Source organism: Dendrobates tinctorius, unplaced genomic scaffold (assembly GCF_039654945.1).
Source record: "Dendrobates tinctorius isolate UK_male_01 unplaced genomic scaffold, ASM3965494v1 ptg000071l, whole genome shotgun sequence".
Classification (NCBI taxonomy): Eukaryota; Metazoa; Chordata; class Amphibia; order Anura; family Dendrobatidae; genus Dendrobates; species Dendrobates tinctorius.
In genome coordinates this window covers 12,334,501-12,359,827 of record NW_027361739.1, presented here as the reverse complement: position 1 = coordinate 12,359,827, position 25,327 = coordinate 12,334,501, and the positions used below count along the sequence as shown (strand labels likewise).

The window sequence follows — 25,327 nt, the reverse complement described above, 5'->3', positions numbered from 1 at the left end:
TTTCCTGCATGAGTCACTGCAAAAGTACCTGGTAGTGGGGAGGTGGTCGCAGCTGGGTCAGGAGTTAAAGAGAGGAATTATAAATGCAGGGACAAGAGACTTTCTGTTTCTACATAGAGCAGAGAAAAGAGAAGAATTTAATGGGTAGAAAGGTAAAATGAGAAATTGTAAGTACGCAGCGCTATATAATATGATGACTGCAATATGTTAAGAGGATACAAATTTTGATGGCAGGAGGGCTTCTTTAATAATGTAGGCAGGTTGAATAGTGAAATCTAGTAACCAATCAGCTTTTAAGAAAATGATTAGGAAAGTAATGGCTTTGAAACAGACGCTTTACGTTTCTTTTTTTTATTAAGATCATTCTTACTAAACAAAAGCATTTTACATACAGTTTTCCTTTTTCAAACAGGAAAACCTCAAAAAGAGGAAAAAATCCTCCAAAAAATTCAGATACAAACCAGACAGGCCTAAATGCATCTGCACTAATGCAAGGTGCAGCGGAGCCAAGTAAAATGGCAGCTGCACAGGTGCATAAATACCAAATGAAACAGCCAGCCTACAATCAGGGATTGGCCGTGTGGTACACCAGCGCAGAAGAATCCGCATGTGGCAGTGTTCACACAGGGAATGCAGGGCTTCTGGCTCACAACCTCTCAGTAACACCATATAGGGGGGCTGCCCAGTGCCAACTACAATGCATCCCGTGTGAACAGAGGCCACAAGTTTGCAGAACCATTTGGGCCCAACTGCACCCTGAAAGAAATATAAAAAGTGCACAAAAAACATATCAATATATGTAAGGTATTGGTTGATATTAAGGCCTTAATACGGAAGCTGGCCAACATTGACACATGCGGATTATTTCTTCTGCACTGGTGTACCACACGGCCAATCCCTGATTGTAGGCTGGCTGTTTCAGTTAGTATTTCTGCACCTTTGTAGCTGCCATTTTACTTGGGTCCGCTGCACCTTGTATTAGTGCAGATGCATTTAGGCCTGTCTGGTTTGTATCTGAAGTTTTTGGAGGATTTTTCCTCTTTTTGAGGTTTTCATGTTAGAGTAGGACTGGCAAGTGTAAGGAACTTTGACGCAGTTTGCCAGCTTCCGTATTAAGGCCTTAATATCAACCAATACCTTACATATATTGATATGTTTTTTGTGCACTTTTTATATTTCTTTCAGGGTGCAGTTGGGCCCAAATGGTTCAGAAAACTTGTGGCCTCTGTTCACACGGGATGCATTCTAGTTGGCACTGGGCAGCCCCCCTATGTGGTGTTACTAAGAGGTTGTGAACAAGAAGCCCTGCATTCCCTGTGTGAACACTGCCACATGCGGATTCTTCTGCACTGGTGTACCACACGGCCAATCCCTGACTGTAGGCTGGCTGTTTCATTTGGTATTTATGCACCTGTGCAGCTGCCATTTTACTTTGCTCCGCTGCACCTTGTATTAGTGCAGATGCATTTAGGCCGGTCTGGTTTGTATCTTTTTCAAACAGGAAGAGGAAACAATAATATAACATATTAACATAATTACAGATTAATTCAAGGAAATCATAGTTTTTGTATTGTGGCAGGGCTGAGGGTCGTGTAATCGATGGGAGATATGTATCTCATAAATGGCTTGTCTCCATAATGTAAGGCATAACAAATATTGCTGTATTATTATTGTATGAAGGACCTGTGGTGAGGTCATGTGACCAGTCAGTTGCTGGGTTCGTGGGTGTGGCTACACCCTTATAATGTGGCCTGCTCCTGAACCAGGCAGCTGTATGTGAGGGGTTATACACCTCCTGTGTGCGCTGAGGCTCGCGGACTGAGCCTGAAGGAAAGGACAGATGAGGTTATTTTGTCTCCTGAACTGATGGCTGTTTATTTTGGTGACGTGCTGTTTGGTTTATGACGTAATAAACCGCATGAACTTTAGGAGAACCTGCCTCCTGACTGTCTCCCATCACATCTAAGCGAGTAGAATCCCTACAGTATATATAGATATCAATTAATCAAAAACAATAATTAAGCAACAGGAATTGATATTAACTAGCCTTTGAGTAGACGCATTATCCATCCATCTAATGCATAACGTTTCTTATTCGGCTTTTTAATTATGATTATTCTCTCTTCATACAGAATACCAACGTATGCATTCTTCTGGTTTCCTGTGAGCAGTGCATTGTGGAAACTCAGCTGGTAAAGTGAATTGTCAGCAGGTTTGTGCTATGTAATCTGAGGGTAACATGAGATTGGGGATGGGACCCTGATTTCAGCGATGTGTCACTTATTAGGCAGCAGCAGCATCTAACGGTAAAATGTTATCCAACCAAGGGGTATTCTTATAAGGTACTCAGTGTGACAGCAGGATCAGTGTTTTGGGCTTATGGTCCCTAGCATAAAGAAATGCAGATTTGGTACTAAGGCTGGGGTCACACTAGCGATTAAATCGGACGAATGCAATGCGATAAAAAAATCGCATTGCATTCGTCCCAATGTTATTCTATGGGGCAGCTCACATCATGATGCGATTGTCACCGATTTTCGGATCGGATTCGACAATGCAAGTCTATGGGGGCGAGAAAAAATTGGATTGCAAACGGACACGATGTGTGAGTTGCGGTAAAATCGCACCAAAAGCCGGCAATTATTTTGTTCAAATACAGTAAAATCACAGTGACCGGTTAAATAAAGAAACGAATTAATAGATCTAGACACACAAATATATATATATATATTTTATACATGTCATAGAGACACATTTATATATATATTTCTAATTCATACAGTTCTTCATTGCAGAATAGCCGCTGAAACAATTGCCGGCTTTTGTATAATCTTTCTCCTGCCCGACATGAAATGACACATGCTTTACATATAGTTAACCATTTCATTTCATGTTTTTTTGTTATGTCTATCACTACTAATTATATGAGGGTTTGTGGGTAAAATTTTGGAGCTGTAGGAGTTCATTTAAGGGGTTAATTCGTTGTATTAAATTGCTGGGACTCCGGCTGACGTCACTGAGGCTGCAGGAAGTCCCCGCAATTTAATACAACGAATTAACCCCTTAAATGAACCCCTACAGCTCCAAAATTTTACCCACAAACCCTCATATAATTAGTAGTGATAGACATAACAAAAAAACATGAAATGAAATGGTTAACTATATGTAAAGCATGTGTCATTTCATGTCGGGCAGGAGAAAGATTATACAAAAGCCGGCAATTGTTTCAGCGGCTATTCTGCAATGGTGAACTGTATGAATTAGAAATAGATATATAAATGTGTCTCTATGACATGTATAAAATATATATAAATATTTAAATATATATATGTATTTAAGGTGTCTAGATCTATTAATTCGCTTGTGTGCGGAAACCTGTCATTGGGCTCCATTATATGTCCATTTAGCTATCCTGCGAGAAAATCTCGCCAGACGGATGTCAAAAGGATCCTTACATGCGATTAAAATCGCATCGATGAAGAAAAATGGCATAAAAAATGGATCACTGGTTAAGATACCTTTGTGCGATTTCGGACCGTTAAAATCAGACCTTTTTTTAATCGTTGTGTGTGACTCCAGCCTAACATTAATATCGGGTCTTAAAAGCATTAAGTACCAAAGTCTTCCATCATAAGTGCCAAGTAAGTGGTCTCTGCGTGACGGATTTATTGCCCTAATCGGGCTCCCGGTAGACAGATTTTGGTCGTGGTTTCTGACAGATATAATTCATCTTGCCAGAATAAATATTGCAGACATTTCCTTTCATTTTAGTTGCTAAACAAATGAAATAGAATAAAACTGTACAGTAGAATCTATTTTTTTACGAGGATTCATAAATCCATAACTTGAAAAACTACTTTTTCCATTTTCAAATTTCTAGGGAATATTTTACCCATTTCAAAATTACCTGCGTGTAAACTGTCTGTACGAAACGAGGAATTCGGCAAATTAGCCGAAGCATGAACACAAATTAGCCAGGAGAGCTCCATGCACTCGAGTCGAGTGGTTATTTCGGCCTCTCTTGTGCTCTTGTAAGTGCTATAAATATTTTCTACACCACCGTGATGATTAGGTCCTAACTTACCCTCACCAGCTAATAGATCCAAGTGGCTGTCGCTGCTTAAAACTAGTTGTCATTCCACATGCAAGTCTCCAGTGAGATAACAATTATAACATTTATGTGCAGATTTATCTTAATTTAGGGGAAGAAAAAGCATTAGTACATCATCCGCTAGTCAGCAGATGGCAGGTACTGTTTTATCACGTGCCCTCGATGTATTTCAGACTTGGCCAAGTAAGCAATAGTCACACATAGCTGTGACTTGTCCATCTGGATTTCCAGATAAAGGATCATTAGAATTTTACAGAAGGAGCAAAGTAGATGACATTTTAATGAATGTCATTGACACATTGCAAGTGAGTATTTCTCCCAGAAAATGATGCCCATTACCTATGTTTTGTTATACACGTGTTCATTTCCTTTGTGTGTATTGGAACAACATAAAAACAGAGGAAAAGGGGCCAATTTGACATCATTTCACACAAAAACCCCAAAATGGGCCATATATATATATATATATATATATATATGCACACATACACACTATGATATCAAGATACCCAGAGCCCCATAATATTATGTCTGACATCCAAAAATCCCTTTGTGATCACTACCATTGGCATCCCGTCCCCATCCCCTACTTCCCACTTATTAGGATAAAGACGTCCATAGTGCCCTTGGTACAATGGCAATCAATGGCCTCCTCATTATAACAGGCCCACTGAACGGGCCTATTAAAGGGAACCTTTCCACCTCCAGATATGACTATTAGGCAGGAGTCATACCCAACGTATAAAAATACGGACCTTGTTTTATGCCACTGTGGACATCAATTAATTCTTACAGGTATGTAATGTAGAGGTTAAAGGGAATCTGTCACCCTTTTTAGTGATATCATGTAAAGATATCACCCATCTGTGCTTCCCATAAGGATTCTATTAGGATTTTTTATTCCCCCCGACCCTGCACCTTTGATGCATAAATACCTTTGTTATCTTGGTGGAGATGTATGCAAATCGCCACGGTCTGGTCCTATGGGCGTGGCTTAGTTGCCTTCTCCCCCCCCTCGGCTTGCTGAACGTAATCTTCATCTGTGAATATCACAGATAACGTTGTTTTCCATGCTTGCGCATTGAAAAGGCCTCCGGCGCCTGCGCAGTATGCTTTGCCCAACTGTGGGCGAAGCATATAATCGGTACTCCGCATGCGCCAGTATTTTTTAGGGCGGTCTGTGCCCCGGAAGTGTGTCCTGCATGTGAAGACTTCCCGGGCATAGACCGCGCTGAAAAATACCGGCGCATGCGCAGTAGCGATTGTATGCTCTGCCCACAGTTGGGCAAAGCATACTGCGCAGGCGCCGGAGGCCTTTACAATGCGCAAGCGCGAAAAACAACGTTATCTGTGATATTCACAGATGAAGATTACATTCAGCAAGCTGAGGAGGGGGGGGAAGAAGGTGCCTAAGCCACGCCCATCGGAGCGGACTGCGGCGATTTGCATACATCTCCACCAAGATAACAACGGTATTTATGCATCAAAGGTGCTGGGTCAGGGGGAATAAAAAATCCTAATAGAGTCCTTATGGGACGTACAATTGGGTGATATCTTTACATGATATCACTAAAAAGGTGACAGATTCCATTTATGTAATAGTCTATGAAAGTCATGACAATGTGCAGTGTTGCTACCTTTCTATATATCACATACTGATAATAAATACAGAAATACACGAGATACAGGCTGATGATGTTCAATAAGTAATCATTTTATTTATTTTTTCTCCTATCAGTATGTTTTGAGTTGTGGGAGGAAACCGGAGTACCCGGAGAAAACCCACACAGACACGGGGAGAACATACAAACTCTGTGCAGATGGTGACCCAGATTTACACCCAGGACCACCATGCTGCTCGCCAACAGCGCTAATCACTGCGCCACCGTGCCGTCCTGTAGTATGATGGTCCTACATCTCCAAGCAGCATGCCAGCCAGATGAGGTATGGGGCAGCAATAGAGAATGCAGGAGATTATAGTCTCTGATATGTAAGAGAGTAGATGGAAGAACTCGGGGGTGGGATCCCAACAGACCACATCTGTTTCTTCAGACCACACCCAGGTCCACGCCTCCCTGACCCAGTAGTCAGGTATTGGGGGAGGGGACTACGTTGTATTTCCATTGTTGTTATTGCTGCGGCTTGTAATGCTCTTCCACCTCTTGCTCATGTAGGAGAAGCCACAGAACAGCCGCTGGTCCTCCGGGGTTATAGGTGGTTTCCGAGCTTCAGTGCCAGACATCACTTGGCGCAATTCAAATTGTTTGCTGGTTTCCAAAACCGGGATCTATAGAAGACAAATCTGTCTGGTTAGTTCATTATGTATTTTATTATATCTGTCACCTTTACAGATTGTGGATGAGCCGTGGTAACCATGTGCAGATTACCGCTAATCTCCATGATGCATTGTTACCTGCAGCTTGAGAACAAATCAACTACTGGTGCTGCCTGGCAATCTGTGATATCCACATCTGTTACTACTGCACCATAAAGCTGTGTTGACACATTGCAAACACATCGGGTGCTTTTGATGCTGTATCATACTTTTGTTGTGGTTTTTCCCTAAAAATGGCAAGAGATTATGGCTCTTTTGCAAAGAAAAAGCACAGTGTGAACGCAGCCTAATGGATCCAAGTTATTCACTAAGTGGCCTTCTGAAGAATCGGGGACAATAATTACACATTTGAGCAATATGTAAAATCCTGTCCATCCTGTCCTATACTGTAATTCCACCCATTTACCAGCAGAGGAGGATAAAAACATTCTGGCCTACACTAGGTAGGATTGTTACTCATTATTTGAGTATTTCTTACACATATTATCACATTACACAGACGAGGAGCTGACATTATAATAAAATAACGCCGTGTACTTACAGGTCTCATTGTAAATGGTGGACGTGACCTTCCCGCCTCCAATTCCTCCCAGTTTATGGGCCAGAAGAATGGATGTCCTTTTAGATTTCTGCAAAGAACCTGCCTCTTCTTTGGTGATTTACACAAGAGCTGCAAATATATAAAAAACATTATTATATCACAAGTAATAATATAAAAAATTTCAGAAAAAAACAGCAGTTACAGAATTGTTTTCCCATTTTCTTATAGAAATATGAATTTATTAAAACAACCATTGCAAGAAACAAATACGATAGGACAGGATAGGATAATAGAGGACAGGATAGGATAGGACAGTACAGAATGGAACAGGATAGGATAGGACAGTACAGGATAGGACAGTACAGAATAGGACAGGATAGGATAGGACAATACAGGATAGGATAGGACAGTACAGGATAGGACAGTACAGGATAGGACAAGATAGGACAGTACAGAATGGGACAGGATAGGATAGGACAGTACAGGATAGGATAGTACAGAATAGGACAGGATAGGATAGGACAATACAGGATAGGATAGGACAGTACAGGATAGGACAGGATAGGATAGGACAAGATAGGACAGTACAGAATGGGACAGGATAGGATAGGACAGTACAGGATAGGATAGTACAGAATAGGACAGGATAGGATAGGACAATACAGTACAGGATAGGACAGTACAGGATAGGACAGGATAGGATAGGACAGTACAGGATAGGATAGTGCAGAATAGGACAATACAGGATAGGACAGTACAGGATAGGACAGTACAGGATAGGACAGTACGGGATAGGACAGTGTACAGGCTAGGAAAGTACAGGATAGGACAGTACAGGATAGGATAGGACAGTACAGGATAGGACAAGATAGGACAGAACAGAATGGGACAATATAGGATAGGACAGTACAGGATAGGACAAGATAGGACAGTACAGAATGGGACAGGATAGGATAGGATAGTACAGGATAGGATAGTACAGAATAGGACAGGATAGGATAGGACAATACAGGATAGGATAGGACAGTACAGGATAGGACAGGATAGGATAGGACAGTACAGGATAGGACAGTACAGGATAGGACAGTGCAGAATAGGACAATACAGGATAGGACAATACAGGATAGGACAGTACAGGATAGGACAATACAGGATAGGACAGTACAGGATAGGACAGTACGGGATAGGACAGTGTGCAGGCTAGGAAAGTACAGGATAGGACAGTACAGGATAGGATAGGACAGTACAGGATAGGATAGGACAGTACAGGATAGGACAATACAGGATAGGACAGTACAGGATAGGACAGTACAGGATAGGATACAATAGGACAGTACAGGATAGGATAATACAGGATAGACTAGTACAGGATAGGCCATCAGAACTCGATCAGTCAGGGGCCGATACACAATAATTCTGATGATTAGCTGTGTGAAAAGGTTTTGGTGAGCTCCACAGTCTCTTTATTGTATATATTGGCCTGTAGATAAGAACACTGTACATATAGGAGAGGCTGTCCTGGGGCTCCAGCATTGTCCCACTTCCTTCTATTGGATAAAGCTGAAATACCCAACACAGTGGTGATGAAATGTATGGTGTATTATCAAAACTCATGACTGGGCTATCCTTCCTATGTCTCCAGGTATAAGTGTCTATTTACTCACTCTCACTATGACATCCTTGATCTGAGAATCTATGGTGTATGGATAGTTAGGTTTATCATGTGCCACTGAACGGGCAATCCTTCGAAAACAAGGACCATCGTAAAACGGGTGAGATCCTGTGGCCATTTGGAAGATTATGACTCCAAAAGCGAACAGGTCGACCGTGTAATTAAAGGGCTTTCGATGGATCATCTGTGGAAACATAAGATTAGGAGAGTAAGTTAGTACATTGTGCATCCTGGGAGAGAGAAAACAACCGTGGTCTATGTTTACTGGTAGTGTTTTTCCATGCCTAAGCCCCCATTCTTATTACATGTCGGCCAAAAGATCATTTGGTTGATAGCTACCTCTGCCATTAACAGGAACTCACGGTTCGGCCAAGACTCCAATGTTCTCTATTAGGCCGGAGTCACACTTGCCGTATGAAATATCGGACCAATTCTGTCGGCTGAGAATCGCACGAATGTTCTCCGTATGGTGATCCGTGTGGAATCCATTTGCAGTGCGATGATGCAATTTCCTCGCATCTAAGTATCCATGTGACATCCGTATGGCTACATTTCTCACTGATTTCCCCATTGCATTAAATGGGCTGAAATGAGGAAAATGTGTGCGTATTTCTCGCAGGCTACACTAATGGTCCTGGCTACACTGATGGTCAGTGTGGTGTCCGATTTTTTCTCGCACCCGTACACTTGCACTGGCGAGACTCGGCTGATATTCGCATACAATCGCAGCATGCTGTGATTTGTTTTGCACGCTGAATACGCCCGAGAAAAATAGCGGTGATGGGAGCTGCCCCATAGATTAACAGTGGTCCGAGTGCTATGCGATATTTTCTCGCATAGCACTCGTCGGTATTCAACTTTAGTGTCACCCCGGCCTTAGAGAAACTCTGCCAAACTCTGAAGAATAAAGGATTGATCATTGGAAATCCAATGTGCTAGATCCTTCTCCTCCCGTCTGTAGCGTCGAGGGGCCCCAGTACACAGTAGACGGTTGGCTGATCCCTCTAATGTTGGCTGGTTCGCCTGAATTTAGTCTAATATGTATGGGGACCCTTACACCATCCATCTATTAGATAGCGTTAGTAAATGTGGGCCACCGTGGTGATAGATCTGTGATTCCACAAGCTCCACATTAAGTGAGAATTGCAGGTGGATAATAAAATATGAGATATTAGTAGTCACCTCAGGAGCCATATAGCCAGGAGTGCCGTAAAAGCCTTTGATCTTCTGAGAGCCAAATACATTCATTGCAGCAAGGCCGAAATCAGCAATCTTAGCGTGTCCATCACCGTCCAGAAGAATGTTGTCTGGTTTTAAATCCCTAAAAAAAAAAGAAAGAAAAATAGTTCTTTGAATCAGACATAGATCAGCTGTAGTGCTTGGGTTACTGTGGGGTCTTCACAGGACCACTCATTAAACACGGGGAAGATTCACTAATCCTATCTTGTGTAGACATAAACCAGGCTGTCTGAAAACGCGCCAAATTCATCACAGAGGCTGTGTGACAAATTAGGAGCATCTTCAGAGACTTTTGTCTGATGTTACACCACTATTGTTTTCATTACTTAGAGCCAATAATTTTCTCAAAAATCTGGTTAGTTGTGTTGCACATTGTGACATTGTAGGCCACATGGATTCCTATCAACCTATTCCCATTTCCATAAAAGCCTTGTCCCCTCTTCAAGTGAGCCCCAAAAAGTGTCTACAGCACTGCATAAATGGGGTGCACGTCATGTTCACCAGATTTTTTGGCACAAATAACACCACAATTTTGGCACATTTAACTATTTCCCATAGTAAATCTTTCCCTATGTATAAAAAAATAAATGACTTATTACCGGTGAATAATCCCCCGACTGTGGAGAAACTCTATTCCACTCAAGATTTCTGCTGCAAGGAGCCTAATAAGAAAGAAAAAAATCCTATCAGCATTAATTGTTCTACTGAACCACTATAATAACAATGAGGGGAGACAGCGGCCACAGATATCACAGAGCGAAGGAAAACAAGAGAAGGAAGCACAGAAAACAGTGCACACACGGTTCAAATCTAATATACAGTATAAAGCTCAATGTGGGTGTGTATATAATAATAATAATAATCTTTATTTTTATATAGCGCTAACATATTCCGCAGCGCTTTACAGTTTGCACACATTTCATCACTGTCCCCGATGGGGCTCACAATCTAAATTCCCTATCAGTACGTCTTTGGCGTGTGGGAGGAAACCGGAGTGCCCGGAGGAAACCCATGCAAACACGAGGAGAACATACAAACTCCTTGCAGATGTTGTCCTTGGTGGGATTCGAACCCAGGACCCCAGCGCTGCAAGGCTGCAGCGCTAACCACTGAGCCACCGTGTATGTGTGTATGTCCGGGATTGGCATCCGCATGTCGCAGCTACAGCCACAAAATTTGGCACAGCCACACGTCTGGACCCCGAGAGCATCATAGGCTATGTTGTGAGGAAAAATTTTTACACCGCGCGTTCCAATTCACCAAACAATTTTACCCCTATCTACATAATGGGGAAAAAGTGTATGTATGTATGTGTGTATGTCCGGGATTGGCATCTGCACCGTCGTAGCTACGGCCAGAAAATTTTGCAAAGTCACACGTCTGGACCCCGAGAGCGTCATACGCTATGTTGTGAGGCGAAATTTTAACCCCACGCATTCCAATTCACCAAACAATTTTGCACCCTATCTACATAATGGGGAAAAAGTATATGTATGTATCGGCAGAAAACACGGTGTGCACTACTGTAGTGGTGCCAAGTTAGGTTCCCAAACCTTATATGATAAAATGAAAACCTGGCACTCAACTTAATGCTTGGTGAGGCAGTTTATTGTACTACCAGAAAACGTTTCGGTCAATATAGACCTTCATCAGTTACTACAGTGTGAAAAAAATAAATAAATAAACAAAAATAAATAAAGTATGTACAACAATCACATAAAATGCAATTCGGTCATGGATATATACAATATTATACAAGAAATACTACAACAGAGACCAAAAAATATATCTTGGGTGCACAGATTGAAGGAGAAAAGAGACAGCCTAGCTGTGATTCAATGTTCTTGATTTTTTCTGTGCTGGTTTCAATGGCCTTCTGTAGATGTTCTATGGTGAGGGTCATTAAATCAAACGAACATTTATTAAGAATTTGCTCATATCTGGTGCAAAATTCAGGGGTATCCCGAAATAGTGTTGGTCGGAGAGAAACTCATAGGCCCCGTGGGATTCTTTGTACCCGAAGGTACTCAGAGAGAGTAGCGCAGTGCAGTTCTAAGTTGGTGTGGTGACGTAGCTCTCGCTCAAGGTCTCTACCCCTTGTTTCGCGAGGTGGTACCTTAAGAAATTCACTAGAAAATTTGGATTGAGCCAAGATATTCGAGGTCTCATCAACGTTGTAAGAGAAGGTAGAGGAAGTGGTCATGACCAGGCAGTGTGCAAACACGTAAAGGAGATACGTTTAGTAGAAAACACCATGTGCACTACTGTAGTGGTGCCAAGTTAGGTTCCCAAACCATATATGATAAAATGATAACCTGGCACTCAACTTAATGCTTGGTGAGGCATGGTGTCAAGGCCATAGACCCGCCCTTCCTCCACTTAAGCTCAGCTCGCCTCTGTCTCCACTGACAAGTGGTGTTTACCCACGTCCAGGAGGAACAAGCTGCGCTGATACTTTCAACTATTAAGGTAACTACCTCGCCATTTATAGCGACACTCACAACTTTGATATACAGCATACTTTACCGCTGTCTTATGTCATCCTACATGACGTTTACCTTACAGATTATCCTACGTTACAGCAGCATTCTGACCATTTGATTACTGGTATGTACCATTCTGTAACACCACCTAATTGACCTTATGGATACACTTTAACAGCGCCAATCACTTCTTTTTAGGTGATATCAGTGAATAACATAAAAAGCAACCTCCTTCAAGCTACTTTCAAACATACTAGCACGGTATGTCTTATCCTTTTCTCCTTCAATCTGAGCACCCAAGATATATTTTTTGTTTTTTGCTGTAGTATTTCTTGTATAATATTGTATATATCCACGACCGAATTGCATTTTATGTGATTGTTGTACATACTTTATTTATTTTTGTTTATTTATTTATTTTTTTCACACTAGTAACTGATGAAGGTCTATATTGACTGAAACGTTTTCTGGTTCTACAATAAACTGCCTCACTATGTATGTATTGGCATCTGCACCGTCGCAGCTACAGCCACAAAATTTTGCACAGTCACACGTCTGGACCCCGAGAGCGTTATAGGCATAGCATTTTCTGGAGTGTCACAATGGTAAGACTCAGGCTATGTGCACACGTATGCAGAAAATTTCTGCATAAAAACAGGACTCCTTCCCAGAAAATGCGCGTTTTTTTCCCGCGCGTTTTTACCACGATTTTTGAGAGTTTTTGCCGCAATTTTTGTGCGTTTTTGACGCGATTTTTTCCACGTTTCCCCAGCCATATAGAAAATAGCCAGAAATGCGGAATTTTCGGCGAAATTAATGAGCATGCTGCCTTTTTTACCGCAAAGAGTTTTTTTCGTTGAAAAAAAACGCATCAATATGCACAAAAAGTGCAAAATGCATTAAAATGAATGGGATGCTTCTTTTAAGCATTTTTTAAGTCAATTTTTTGGTAAATCCGCAAAAAAAAGCGGAAAAAAAACGCTGTGTGTGATCACAGCCTGAGGGTTTACAGGTAGTTGGCCTACAAAACGTTAAGACCAACATCAGAAAAACGGATCGACACGGAGAACTTTTAAGACAGGCATCGAGATGGATTTTTAAGCTTAATTCAGTTAGATTGAATGAAGAGCTGTGCTTTACTGGGTTTCTTATGGACTAAGTCCTAGTCAGAGTTTCTGTGGCTGGAGATACGCGACCAGCATGTATATGTAGACGGATGCACACGTTTTTGTGTGTATGTGTTTATTTCTACATGTGTGTAAGGGGTTGGGTATATGCGACTGATATTGTATATTGATGCATAGGAGTGATATTTAAGCGGTGGGCCAAAAAATCCATGAGATGTTCTATTGGCTATATTATACATGGGAGTATTGGACTTTGTCCTGCTAGATTGAGCTCTTATTTCTATGGAAAGGGTTCTTCTGCTGGAATTTATACTAAGCCAAAAATAAAACGTTGGTCGTATAGATATTTAAATTCTAGGCGGAGATTCTTGTTTAGATGGGCCTTTTATTATGTTTCGTGGCTAACTATAGAAATATAGATAGATAGGAACATTCATTATATACTGTGAGTGTAAAACCTAAGAAGTCTCTATATAGTATAAGTTCAAAGGGATACTATGCTATACTGATATATTGATAGTTTGGTAGTATTTAAATGCTGCCAAAAGATTTTTTTCCACGAAGCTTATTAAGGCCGTATATACAAATAGGCTGTTATCATTTTGCTATAGAGAATTGTATTATTGTTTAGTGATAACATATAATAAGTGTTACATCTATATGTGATGGCCTAAAAATGGGATGTAATAGCCTCAAACTAGTACTTCGCTATGTAGCCTTTCTTGATATAGCCGAAGGCTGTATGTATGAATGTCCTCTTTCTTTAGGGAGTAATTGGCTAAGTATTAGTGATGTAATTGCAGCTTGAGGAGCCTATGGAGTTCTGGGCAGGAAGGGGTGGATTGTCATGGATGCTGCTATTTATAACTTTCTTACGGAGAAGTGCTTTGCTGCTAAGGTAATGACATGATGCATGGCATTGAGCGCATGAGCAGTGGAGTCAGCATTATAGTAAGATCACTTCCCTATAATGGAATGTATCCGTGTCATGTCGAGACTTGCTGAACCACTCCTAGCACATGAGCAGTAGATTCCTTACCACATGAAGATCACTTTCTTATAGTGGAACGCACCAGCGCCATGTTGAGACCTGTTGAACCGCATCTAGCGCATGCGCAGATAAAATCTTGAAGTTTCGCTTTCACTTTGATCGGAAATGCCTGGGAGGCGCCGCACACAGGTGTTGGCGCGTCCCTAAGCATTTGCAAATGCATTTGCAATACATATAAGGGGCCTGGACTGACTTGGAGACTACTTCCCTGACAAAACTGTCGTGGGGACAGCGACACGAGTCGGACCGGACAGAGCTGATGGCATGACTTGGGCTATGGGTAACTATGTGATCGCAGTGTGTTTCTAATTGTAATTCTTCATGCATGTGTCTATATGCAACATATGGCCACTGCTGAGGGCGCTGCTGGAATAGTATTATTACTGCTCTGAAATACTGTGGTGTATCTGGCAATTAATCATTTAAGATTCAATATACTCGTTTTTCAGGGCTACAGCACTAATCTATGTGATATTGGCTATGTACATAAATGATTTCTCTATATGCTGTAGCTATCAGAGCAGGTATAATAATACAGAGTGCCCCATCTGTGGCTCATTTGTTTTCTATTCACTGATCATTTGAAACAATATTGCATGGGTTGTATTTATTCTGTTGTATATATGTGTATAGCACATGATCTCTGCTAAAGGGCGCTAATGACTTCAGGACATTAGTCATTTGATATAATATTGCTGTACTATTATATAATTCAACATTAATATCTTTTTAAATTGACACAGCATTTATTTATATTTTGGCTTTAATATAAACTGTGCTACCCTGGCAGTGATTAATGTGTGAGCCATATATTTACCGCTGCACTTTTATCTAATACTAGCTGAAGAGCCCGGCGCTGCCCGGGCATAGTAACTAACTGTGGTTAGTTATAGCAAATTATAATTATCCTCCATCCCATAGTACCGTGCCCATATACCCATCATGCATATCCACGATCCCATAGGCCCGTGCCCATATACCCATCATACATATCCTCCATCCCATAGTCCCATTCCCATATACCCATCATACATATTCTCCATCCCATAGTCCCATGCCCATATACCCATCATACATATTCTCCATCCCATAGTCGAGTGCCCATATACCCATAATACATATCCTCCATCCCATAGTCCAGTGCCCATATACCCATCATACATATCCGCCATCCCATAGTCCAGTGCCCATATACCCATCACACATCCTTCATCTCATAGTCCCATGCCCATATACCCATCATACATATCCTCCATCCCATAGTCCCGTGCCCATATACTCATCATACATATCCGCCATCCCATAGTCCCGTGCCCATATACCCTTCATACATATCCGCTATCCCATAGTCCCATGCCCATATACCCATCACACATCCTCCATCCCATAGGCCCGTGCCCATATGCCCATCATACATATCCTCCATCCCATAGTCCCATGCCCATATACCCATCATACATATCCTCTATTCCATAGTCCTGTGCCCATATACCCATCATACATATCCTCCATCCCATAGTCCCATGCCCATATACCCATCATACATATCTGCCATCCCATAGTCCCATGCCCATATACCCATCATACATATCCGCCATCCCATAGTCAACCATTATGACATCATAATGAGCGGCGGCGGGGCTTGCAACCTATGATGACATCATCGTCGCCATGGCAACTATTATGACATCATAATGAGGGGTGGGGCTTGATACGCACACACTGTTTCCCCATTATGCAAATAAGGGCATTATGACTTCATAATGAGGGGCGGGGCTTGATGCGCACACACTTTTTCCCCAGTATGTAGATAGGGTCAAAATTGTTTGGTGAATTGGAACTCACGGGGTTAAAATTTCGCCTCACAACATAGCTTAGGACGCTCTCGGGGTCCAGACGAGTGACTGTGCCAAATTTTGTGGCTGTAGCTGCGACGGTGCGGATGCCTATCCCGGACATACATACATACACACATACATGCATACACACTTTGAGCTTTATATATTAGATTGCCCTCATGCTCTACCTTATCAGGTTGGAATTGTCCATGTTTGTGTGATTTTATGGTGTTTTAAATATATATTTTCTGTCTGTCGGGCATTGGTGTTTAATAAAACCTTTTTATATACATATTTGACCCGTGTGTGCACTGTTGTCTGCGCTTCTGCCTCTTGTTTTCCTTCATATTGTTGTTGGCACATAGTAACACCCAGTTAATTTACTGTCTAATATTAAGTGAGGTGCCCACCTCTTCCTCTAAGATTTCACAGAGCGGCTGCTCTCTTACCTGGACGTCCCGACATGCAGGGGGGCTCTGGATTTGATAAGTGCAGTTAACTCGCCACCACGCAGATATTCCATGGCATAAAATGCATAGTCCTGTGCGAGAGGAGGGAAGATGATGGTAAATAATGCAGATTTTATACATCCTGATTACATTTACTCATTTACTATGGCTCTGGGACCTATACTGTATGTTCAGAAGACATGTCTCTGTGTCTGCACACACCAGAGAGGTGTCCAGGGTGAAAAGTCAAAATCCTCTAATCAGTAATGGCGCTCAGGGCATACAGGCACACAGAGCATGCAGCAGGTCTCTTCATTTGCACAGGCAAAGATTGAATTTGCAATATGGAAGCAACTGGACATGATAAGGATAAAGGAGAGAATTTCTAGAAGGCGAGGAGTCTCTTACCGCTGTCTGGAAGGTGCCATAGGCGTGCGTGAAGAATCTGCTGTCTTCAGTGATTTCCAGGACCTCTCGCTCTAAGCGGAGGGTGTCTTTAGCATTCTCCAACAATTCCCTCTTCCTGACCATCTTGACCGCCAGCTGAACTCCGCTGGGTTGATGTGTCGCCAGCATCACCTTGCCAAAACTGCCTTCTCCAAGCTTCCTGGTAAAGATTAAACTCTCCAGGGAAAGACAGGTAGTCACTTGCTCTGAAGGGCTGGTGGTCTGAGATTCCACCTTTCTTCTTCTTCTCTTATTTGGAGTTTCATCTCCTTTCTCAGGAGATGTGTTCCCTCTTTTTTTCCCCTTTTTAAGGGTCTTTATCTCTGGTGGATGTCCAGAAGATGTTGTACAGGGATCATCTGTCTTCTCAACAGGTACGTCCTGTACAATATCCTGAGAAGTTTCTCCTCTCTGAGAAAAACTCTCTTCCGTGCATCTCTTTTTAGCACATCTCTTATTCTTTTCAACACACTTCCTTTTTCGTTCCATGATAAGGTAATATCAATAATAACGAATTTGCCAAGTGCGCAAAAGTCTTCTTCACTCTCCAATGGTTGAAGGTAAAGTAAGAGAAGTGATATTGGAATCCTTAGCCTAACAGTGACCTAGTATTGTGACATCATTGCCATTGTGACATCATCACCACTGTGACATCATCACCATTGTGACATCATCAGCCAGAGTGTAACTGATGATGTCATCGGCTGCTGCAGGACTGAGTTTGACACAATCAAATGACCTAGTATAAGAATAGTTTAGTTTTTCGTAATAACATACTTGGCATTTTTTAAGATCCTACTGAAGGACCCTTAAGTGTTTTGCATCTAACTATTCAAAAACTGTAAACACTGAGAAAAAAGCAAGAACCGATGTAGCAACAAATACAAAGATTATGCAAACCAAGAGTAGGGGCACCACCGTCAATAAATAGCACAGTGGGATCCAACTCAGCCCATTCAAAGAACAGTACAAAACATAGCCAAAGAGCAGGGATGGGCTATACACGGGGGATCACCACAGACAATTGATTGGCATTTAGATAGACAATTTTTATTAGACATGTATAAACCACACACAGATTAAAAACATTAAAAAGTCACACATGTGACTTAACAAACGCATAACTGGCTCGCAATAGAATCTACACCCTGTAGGTGTACTCCACAGGAGACCTGCCTATATAAACAGCATACCAACTGGTGACCAAGTGTGAAAGATGAACTATAAATGAGCAGGTTATAATGCCCCTCAATCTAAATACCCGAAAAGATTCAAAGGATGTTATACCCCCTAAATGCATATAACCATCATCAAAGTGCCCGACGCGTGTCGCCACCCTGACGAAGCCACTGTGGGTGGCGACACGCGTCGGGCACTTTTTCTCCCTGAGGTCGCTCCACATGGGCTCTGCAGTTTCATGTTATTTTCCATACCATTACTTATGGATATTGATTCCATCTACCAGTGTTCATGTGCCTGTCTGTTTCTATTCTGAACTTGAGGATGCACCCATTTGATGATGGTTATATGCATGTTCTATTTTCTTGATGGGCACTGTGGGCGATGGTGACTAAGTGTATTTTCTTCATCAAACCCATTTAGGGGGTATAACATCCTTTGAATCTTTTCGGGTATGTAGATTGAGGGGCATTATAACCTGCTCATTTATAGTTCATCTTTCACACTTGGTCACCAGTTGGTATGCTGTTTATATAGGCAGGTCTCCTGTGGAGTACACCTACAGGGTGTAGGTTCTATTGCGAGCCAGTTATGCGTTTGTTAAGTCACATGTGTGACTTTTTAATGTTTTTAATCTGTGTGTGGTTTATACATGTCTAATAAAAATTGTCTATCTAAATGCCAATCAATTGTCTGTGGTGATCCCCCGTGTATAGCCCATCCCTGCTCTTTGGCTATGTTAAATACAAATATTAATAAACAAAGAAATAAATTAACCCCTTTACTCCCAAAGGTGGTTTGCATGTTAATGCCCGGGCCAATTTTTACAATTCTGACCACTGTCCCTTTATGAGGTAATAACTCTGGAACGCTTCCATGGATCCTGGTGATTCTGACATTGTTTTCTCGTGACATATTGTACTTCATGTTAGTGGTGAAATTTCATTCATATAACTTGCATTTAATTGTGAAAAAAATGGAAATTTGGCGAAAATTGTGAAAATTTCGCAATTTTCCAACTTTGAATTTTTATGCTCTTAAATCACAGAGATATGGCACTCAAAAAACTGAATAAGTAACATTTCCCACATGTTTACTTTACATCAGCACAATTTGGGAACCAAAATTTTTTTTGTTAGGAAGTTATAAGGGTTAAAAGTTGACCAGCGATTTCTCATTTTTACAACACCATTTTATTTTTACGGACCACATCACATTTGAAGTCACTTTGAGGGGCCTATATGATAGAAAATATCCAAAAGTGACACCATTCTAAAAACTGCACCCGTCAAGGTGCTCAAAACCAGATTCAAAAAGTTTATTAACCCTTCAGGTACTTCACAGGAATTTTTTGAATGTTTAAAAAAAAAATGAACATTTAACTTTTTCTCACAAAAAAATTACTTCAGGTTCAAATTTTTTTATTTTACCAAGGGTAACAGGAGAAATTGGACTGGAAAAGTTATTGTGCAATTTGTCCTGAGTATGCCGATGCCTTATATGTGGGGGGGAACCACTGTTTGGGCGCATGGCAGAGCTCGGAAGGGAAGGAGCGCCGTTTGACTTTTTCACTGCAAAATTGGCTGGAATTCAGATCTGATGCCATGTCAAGTTTGGAGAGCTGCTAATGTGACTAAACAGTGGAAACCCCCCACAAGTGACCCCATTTTGGAAACTAGACCCCCAAAGGAACTTATCTAGATATGTGGTGAGCACTTTGAACCCCCAAGGGCTTCACAGAAGTTTATAACGTACAGCCATACAATTAAAAAATCATATTTTTTCCACAAAAATGATCTTTTCACCCCCAATTGTAATTTTCTCAAGAGTAACAGGACCCCAAAAGTTATTGTGCAATTTGTCCTGAGTACGCTGATACCCCATATGTGGGGGTAATCCACTATATTGGGCGCATGGCAGTGCTCGAAAGGGAAGCAGCACCATTTGACTTTTTTGGCTGGAATTGAGATCGGATGCCATGTCGCGTTTGGAAAGCCCCTGATGTGCCAAAACAGTGGAAAACCCCCAATTCTAACTCCAACCCTAACCCCAACACACCCCTAACCCTAGCCCTAATGAGAAAATGGAAATAAACACATTTTTTTTTATTTTATTATTTTTCCCTAACTAAGGGGGTGATAATGGGGGGGTTTGATTTACTATTTATGGTGGGTTTTTATTTTTGTCGCATGTTAAAAGACGCTTTTTATTGTAAAAATAGTTTATGCATCACCACATTTTGAGAGCTATAATTTTTCCATATTTTGACGCACCGAGTCATGTGAGGTCTTATTTTTTGTGGGACGAGTTGACATTTTTATTGGTGCCATTTTTGGGCACGTGAGATTTTTTGATCGCTTTATATTCTGATTTTTTGGGACGCAGAATGAACAAAAACCAGTGTTTCATGAATTTCTTTTGGGGGCTGCGTTTACACCGTTCAGCATGCGGTAAAATTGATAAAGCGGTTTTATTCTTCGGGTCAGTATGGTTACAGCGATATCTCATTTATGTCTTTTTTATGTTTTGGCGCTTTTATGCAATGAAAACAATTTTATATAAAAAATAATTATTTTTGCATCGCTTTATTCTGCGAGCTATAACTTTTTTATTTTTTCGCTGATGATACTGTATCGCAGCTCGTTCTTTGTGGGACAAGATGACGTTTTCAGCGGTACCATGGTTATTTATATCTGTCTTTTTGATCGCACGTTATTGCACTTTTTGTTTGGCGGTATGGGGACCTGCAGGGAAGGAGACCCCCGCAGCAGCGCTGCACATCACGCTGCTGTGGGGGTCTTAGGGAAGCACGGAGGGAGCCCCCTCCCTGCCGATGCTTCCCTAAACCTTCGGTACACTGCGATCGTGGTTTGATCGCAGTGTGCCAGGGCTTAACGTGTCGGGGGCGGTCCATGACTGCCCCTGACACATAGTGACGGGTGTCAGCTGTGATAATCAGCTGACACCCGGCCGCTATCAGCTGCGCTCCCCCCGTGAGCGCAGCTGATCGCGCTAGACGTACTCTTCCGTCCTTGGGACTTAGGTTCCAGGTCAAATGGACAGAATAGTACGTCTAATGTAGGAAAGGGGTTAATGTTACTTTATTCAGTATGCAAAATTGCTGGACATAATCTCATTAAAATAATATATGAAGAAAAACATATTAAAATAACAATCGGAGTCTCCAGAGTACCAAGAATATTAGACAGGTATTTTTTATGTTATGGCTGATGGGTGAAATCTTCAGTGATGCACATGAGTGAAAATAGGAACAGCCCTGTGTTGTGTAGAGGCCACAGTGACATTTCATCTACACACAACAGTATGTAAAATCTCCACATTCCCCAATGGTTTCTATACTCACTGGCGTTTTGTCCACAGTGATATTATACCCTGCAGGAGCCATAGGATGCGTAGTTTCATGACTTTATCTCTCTATGGATGTAATCTTACTATATTATTAATGCAAGGAAAAAAAGTGAAATGAATCTGTCTGACGTTAGAAATCACTTGGCTGCATTAGGAGAGCAGCTGTGTCATGTATATAATGGATCTCCCAGGATATACGACCATAGGGGCAGTGCTGAACACTCTATAAGGCCTCTTTCATACGTCAGTGTGTCCGGTACGTGTGGTGACAGTTTTCACATGTACCGGAGACACTTGACATAGGTAGACCCATTCAAATGAATGGGTCTGTGCACATGGTAGTGTGTTTCCACGGACTGTGGGCAAAACACTCTGAGATGTCCGCTTTTTTCCAGCAGCGCGGGCCGCAAATCGTACCGCGCACGGGCACGCGGAGAACACACTTGGATGTAATCCATGTGTTACGCATCAGCGCCGGAGAAGAAACACTACAGTAAGCACTGTTCCCTGGCCGCAGATGCTGAAGACGGCTCTCATCATTCTCCCATGCTCTGCCGGCGATCGGTGCGAGCAGAGGAGAATGATGAGAGTTATATTAAAGTCAGATAGATGACAGCAGGTGGGGGCTTTTGGGACTCTTACTCCCATCATCCGACACCTGGTGCCGCAAATAACAGTGACATTAGGAGCGGATGATCAGGGTATTCCTGAGCCGCCACCTGCGATAACTAAATGAATGAATGAAAAATCAGACGTGGGTTCCCCCTTATTTTTTTATCCAACCAGGTACCTGCACTGCTTTTTAATTATTTAAATAAATAATTTTAAAAAATGGCGTGGGGATCCCTCCCATTTTTGACAATCAGGCTTGCTAAAGCTCACAGCTGAAGGGCTGCTATTCTCAGGCTGGTAAGGAGCCATGGGTAAAGGCCCCCCAGCCTAAAAACAGCAGCCCACAGTTGCTAAGAAAAGGCACATCTATTAGATTCACCAATTCTGGCGCTTTACCTGGCTTTTCCCGCTGGCCCTGTAGCGGTGGCAAGTGAAGTTGATATTTGTGGGGTTGATGTCACCTTTCTATTGTTAGGTGACATCAAACCCATGGCTTAGTAATAGAGAAGCGTCTATAAAACACTGATACATTACTAATCCTATAGTTACATGTTAAATAAACACACAGCAAGAATAAAGTAATTTATTTGAAATAAAACAAAACATAGTTTTCCATTTTTATTATTACGCTTAATCCCAGTGAAGGCCTGGATCTCCTGTAATAAAAGTAAAATAAAAAAATACACAATATACCATACCTGTTTGTCGTTCTGTCCCATGCCTTAATCCATTCATGGGGCTAAATAGTTTTAGGCCATTACTTTAAAATCTGGATAATTATCAATTATGTGCCAATTTTTTTTTCTTTTTTTATAAATGGCTGATTTTATAGCTGCATGTAAAGGACTGTGTTGAAATGATAACCAAAAGCAATTTTCTCTTCTTTCTTCATCTTTAGAATATGGAAGGCCACTGGAGCTTCGTATCTTCAGAGCATCTGTGACTTCATTTTTTGAGTACCCTATTTTGGTTAATCTTTCTTTTAATTCCGTGTCATGTTCTGTAAAGTTCTCCATAATATTATTTGTACATCGTATTCACAAGAATTCACTGGATGGATTGGATTTTTACATGTGGAGGATGGGCACTTTCTTAATGCAAGAAAGAGTTTTCTGTAGTTTTTAGTGATGATTTAATTGTTATTATAAAGACTGAAATGTCTAAAAATTCTATGATGATATCATTAACCCTTCTAGTAAATTCGATATTATTTGTTTTAAGTAATTTAAATCATTAACAAACTGGTTGAACTGTTAGTCAGTACCAGAACATGAACAAAATAATATATTTGATGAACGCATTACATTAGATTGAAATACAATTCTTTTCAAAAATAGCCATAAAAGATTGTCGTAAATACATGTGATGGGGACCTATCGCAGTGCTGATCTCCTGATGATATCATTGAATTTAAGAGCATTATCAGTAAACATGAAATATAATGCTTCACTAATTCCATGAATTATTCATTTGCATTTGTGTTAAACAGGATGTCTTGGACTGCATTAATACCTCCGTCATAGAGAATCCTGGTGTAGAGACTTTTAACATCAGTGGAAGCCAAAAGGAAATCATGTTGCCATGTAAAGTCTTTGAAAGTGCTCAAGAAATGGTTTGTGTCCCTTATATAGAACTAGCTGAAGAGCCCGGCGCTGTCCGTGCATAGTAACTAACTACGGTTAGTTATAACAAATTATAATGACTATCCTCTATCCCATATTCCAGTGTCCATATTCCCATCATACATATCCTCCATCCCATAGTCCCGTGCCCATATACCCATCATACTTATCCACCATCCTACAGTCCCATGCCCATATACTCATCAAACATATCCTCCATCCCATAGTCCCGTGCCCATATACCCATCATACTTATCCACCATCCTATAGTCCCATGCCCATATACCCATCATACATATTCGCCGTCCCGTGCTCATATACCCATCATACTTATCCACCATCCTATAGTCCCATGCCCGTATACTCATCATACATATCCTAAATCCCATAGTCCCGTGCCCATATTCCCATCATACACATGCGCCATCCCATAGTCCCGTGCCCATATACCCATCATACATATCCTCCATCCCATAGTCCCGTGCCCATATACCCATCATACTTATCCACCATCCTATAGTCCCATGCCGATATACTTATCATACATATCCTCAATCCCATAGTCCCATGCCCATATTCCCATCATACACATGCGCCATCCCATAGTCCCGTGCCCATATACCCATCATACATATCCGCCATCCCATAGTGCAGTGCCCATGTATGTACCCATCACAGATCCTCGATTTCATAGTTCCATGCCCATATACCCATTATGACATCATCGTCACCATGGCAACCATTATGACATAACCGTCACCATTAGAGTTGAGCGAAACGGGTCGGTCAAATTCAAAAGTCGCTGACTTTCGCTAAAGTCAAGTTTAACCGATCGAAACCCGACCATAGCGTGAGGTCGGCCATGAGGTCGCTGACTCGAGCGCCAAAGTCGCGTTTCCCATAATGCTTCCAGCGCGTTTTCTTAGCCAATGATCAAGGACGCACACTGTGGGGAATGCAATGACATGGGCAGCGGCCAGCACCATCTTAGAGAAGGGCATTGCAGTGATTGTCTGGCTTTGTGTGGCATCACAGTGGCTATAAAAGACCTGAACGCCGACCGCCATCTTAATTCTGCCGATCTTAGCATAGGGAGAGGTTGCTGCTGCTCGTTCTCAATAGGGAGAGTGTTTGGGCAGGAAAAAAAAAACTGCTTCTGCTGATAGCGATTTTCACTGTTCAACACAACAGTTAATGTGCAGTGACAGGTGAGGATATTTTTGTGTGCAGCAGCGCTGGTGGTTATTAGGCT

At 41.6% G+C, this 25,327-nt stretch overlaps 1 long non-coding RNA gene across 1 annotated transcript; it reads left to right on the top strand.

The window, feature by feature from the left end:
* The first annotated feature begins 1,781 nt into the window (after nucleotides 1-1,781).
* Nucleotides 1,782-23,911, top strand: LOC141096120 (uncharacterized). The gene is made up of 5 exons (XR_012233590.1): nucleotides 1,782-1,845; nucleotides 2,133-2,212; nucleotides 5,850-6,055; nucleotides 6,286-6,420; nucleotides 23,352-23,911. It is a non-coding gene; the product is annotated as an uncharacterized lncRNA (long non-coding RNA).
* Nucleotides 23,912-25,327: the final 1,416 nt, after the last annotated feature.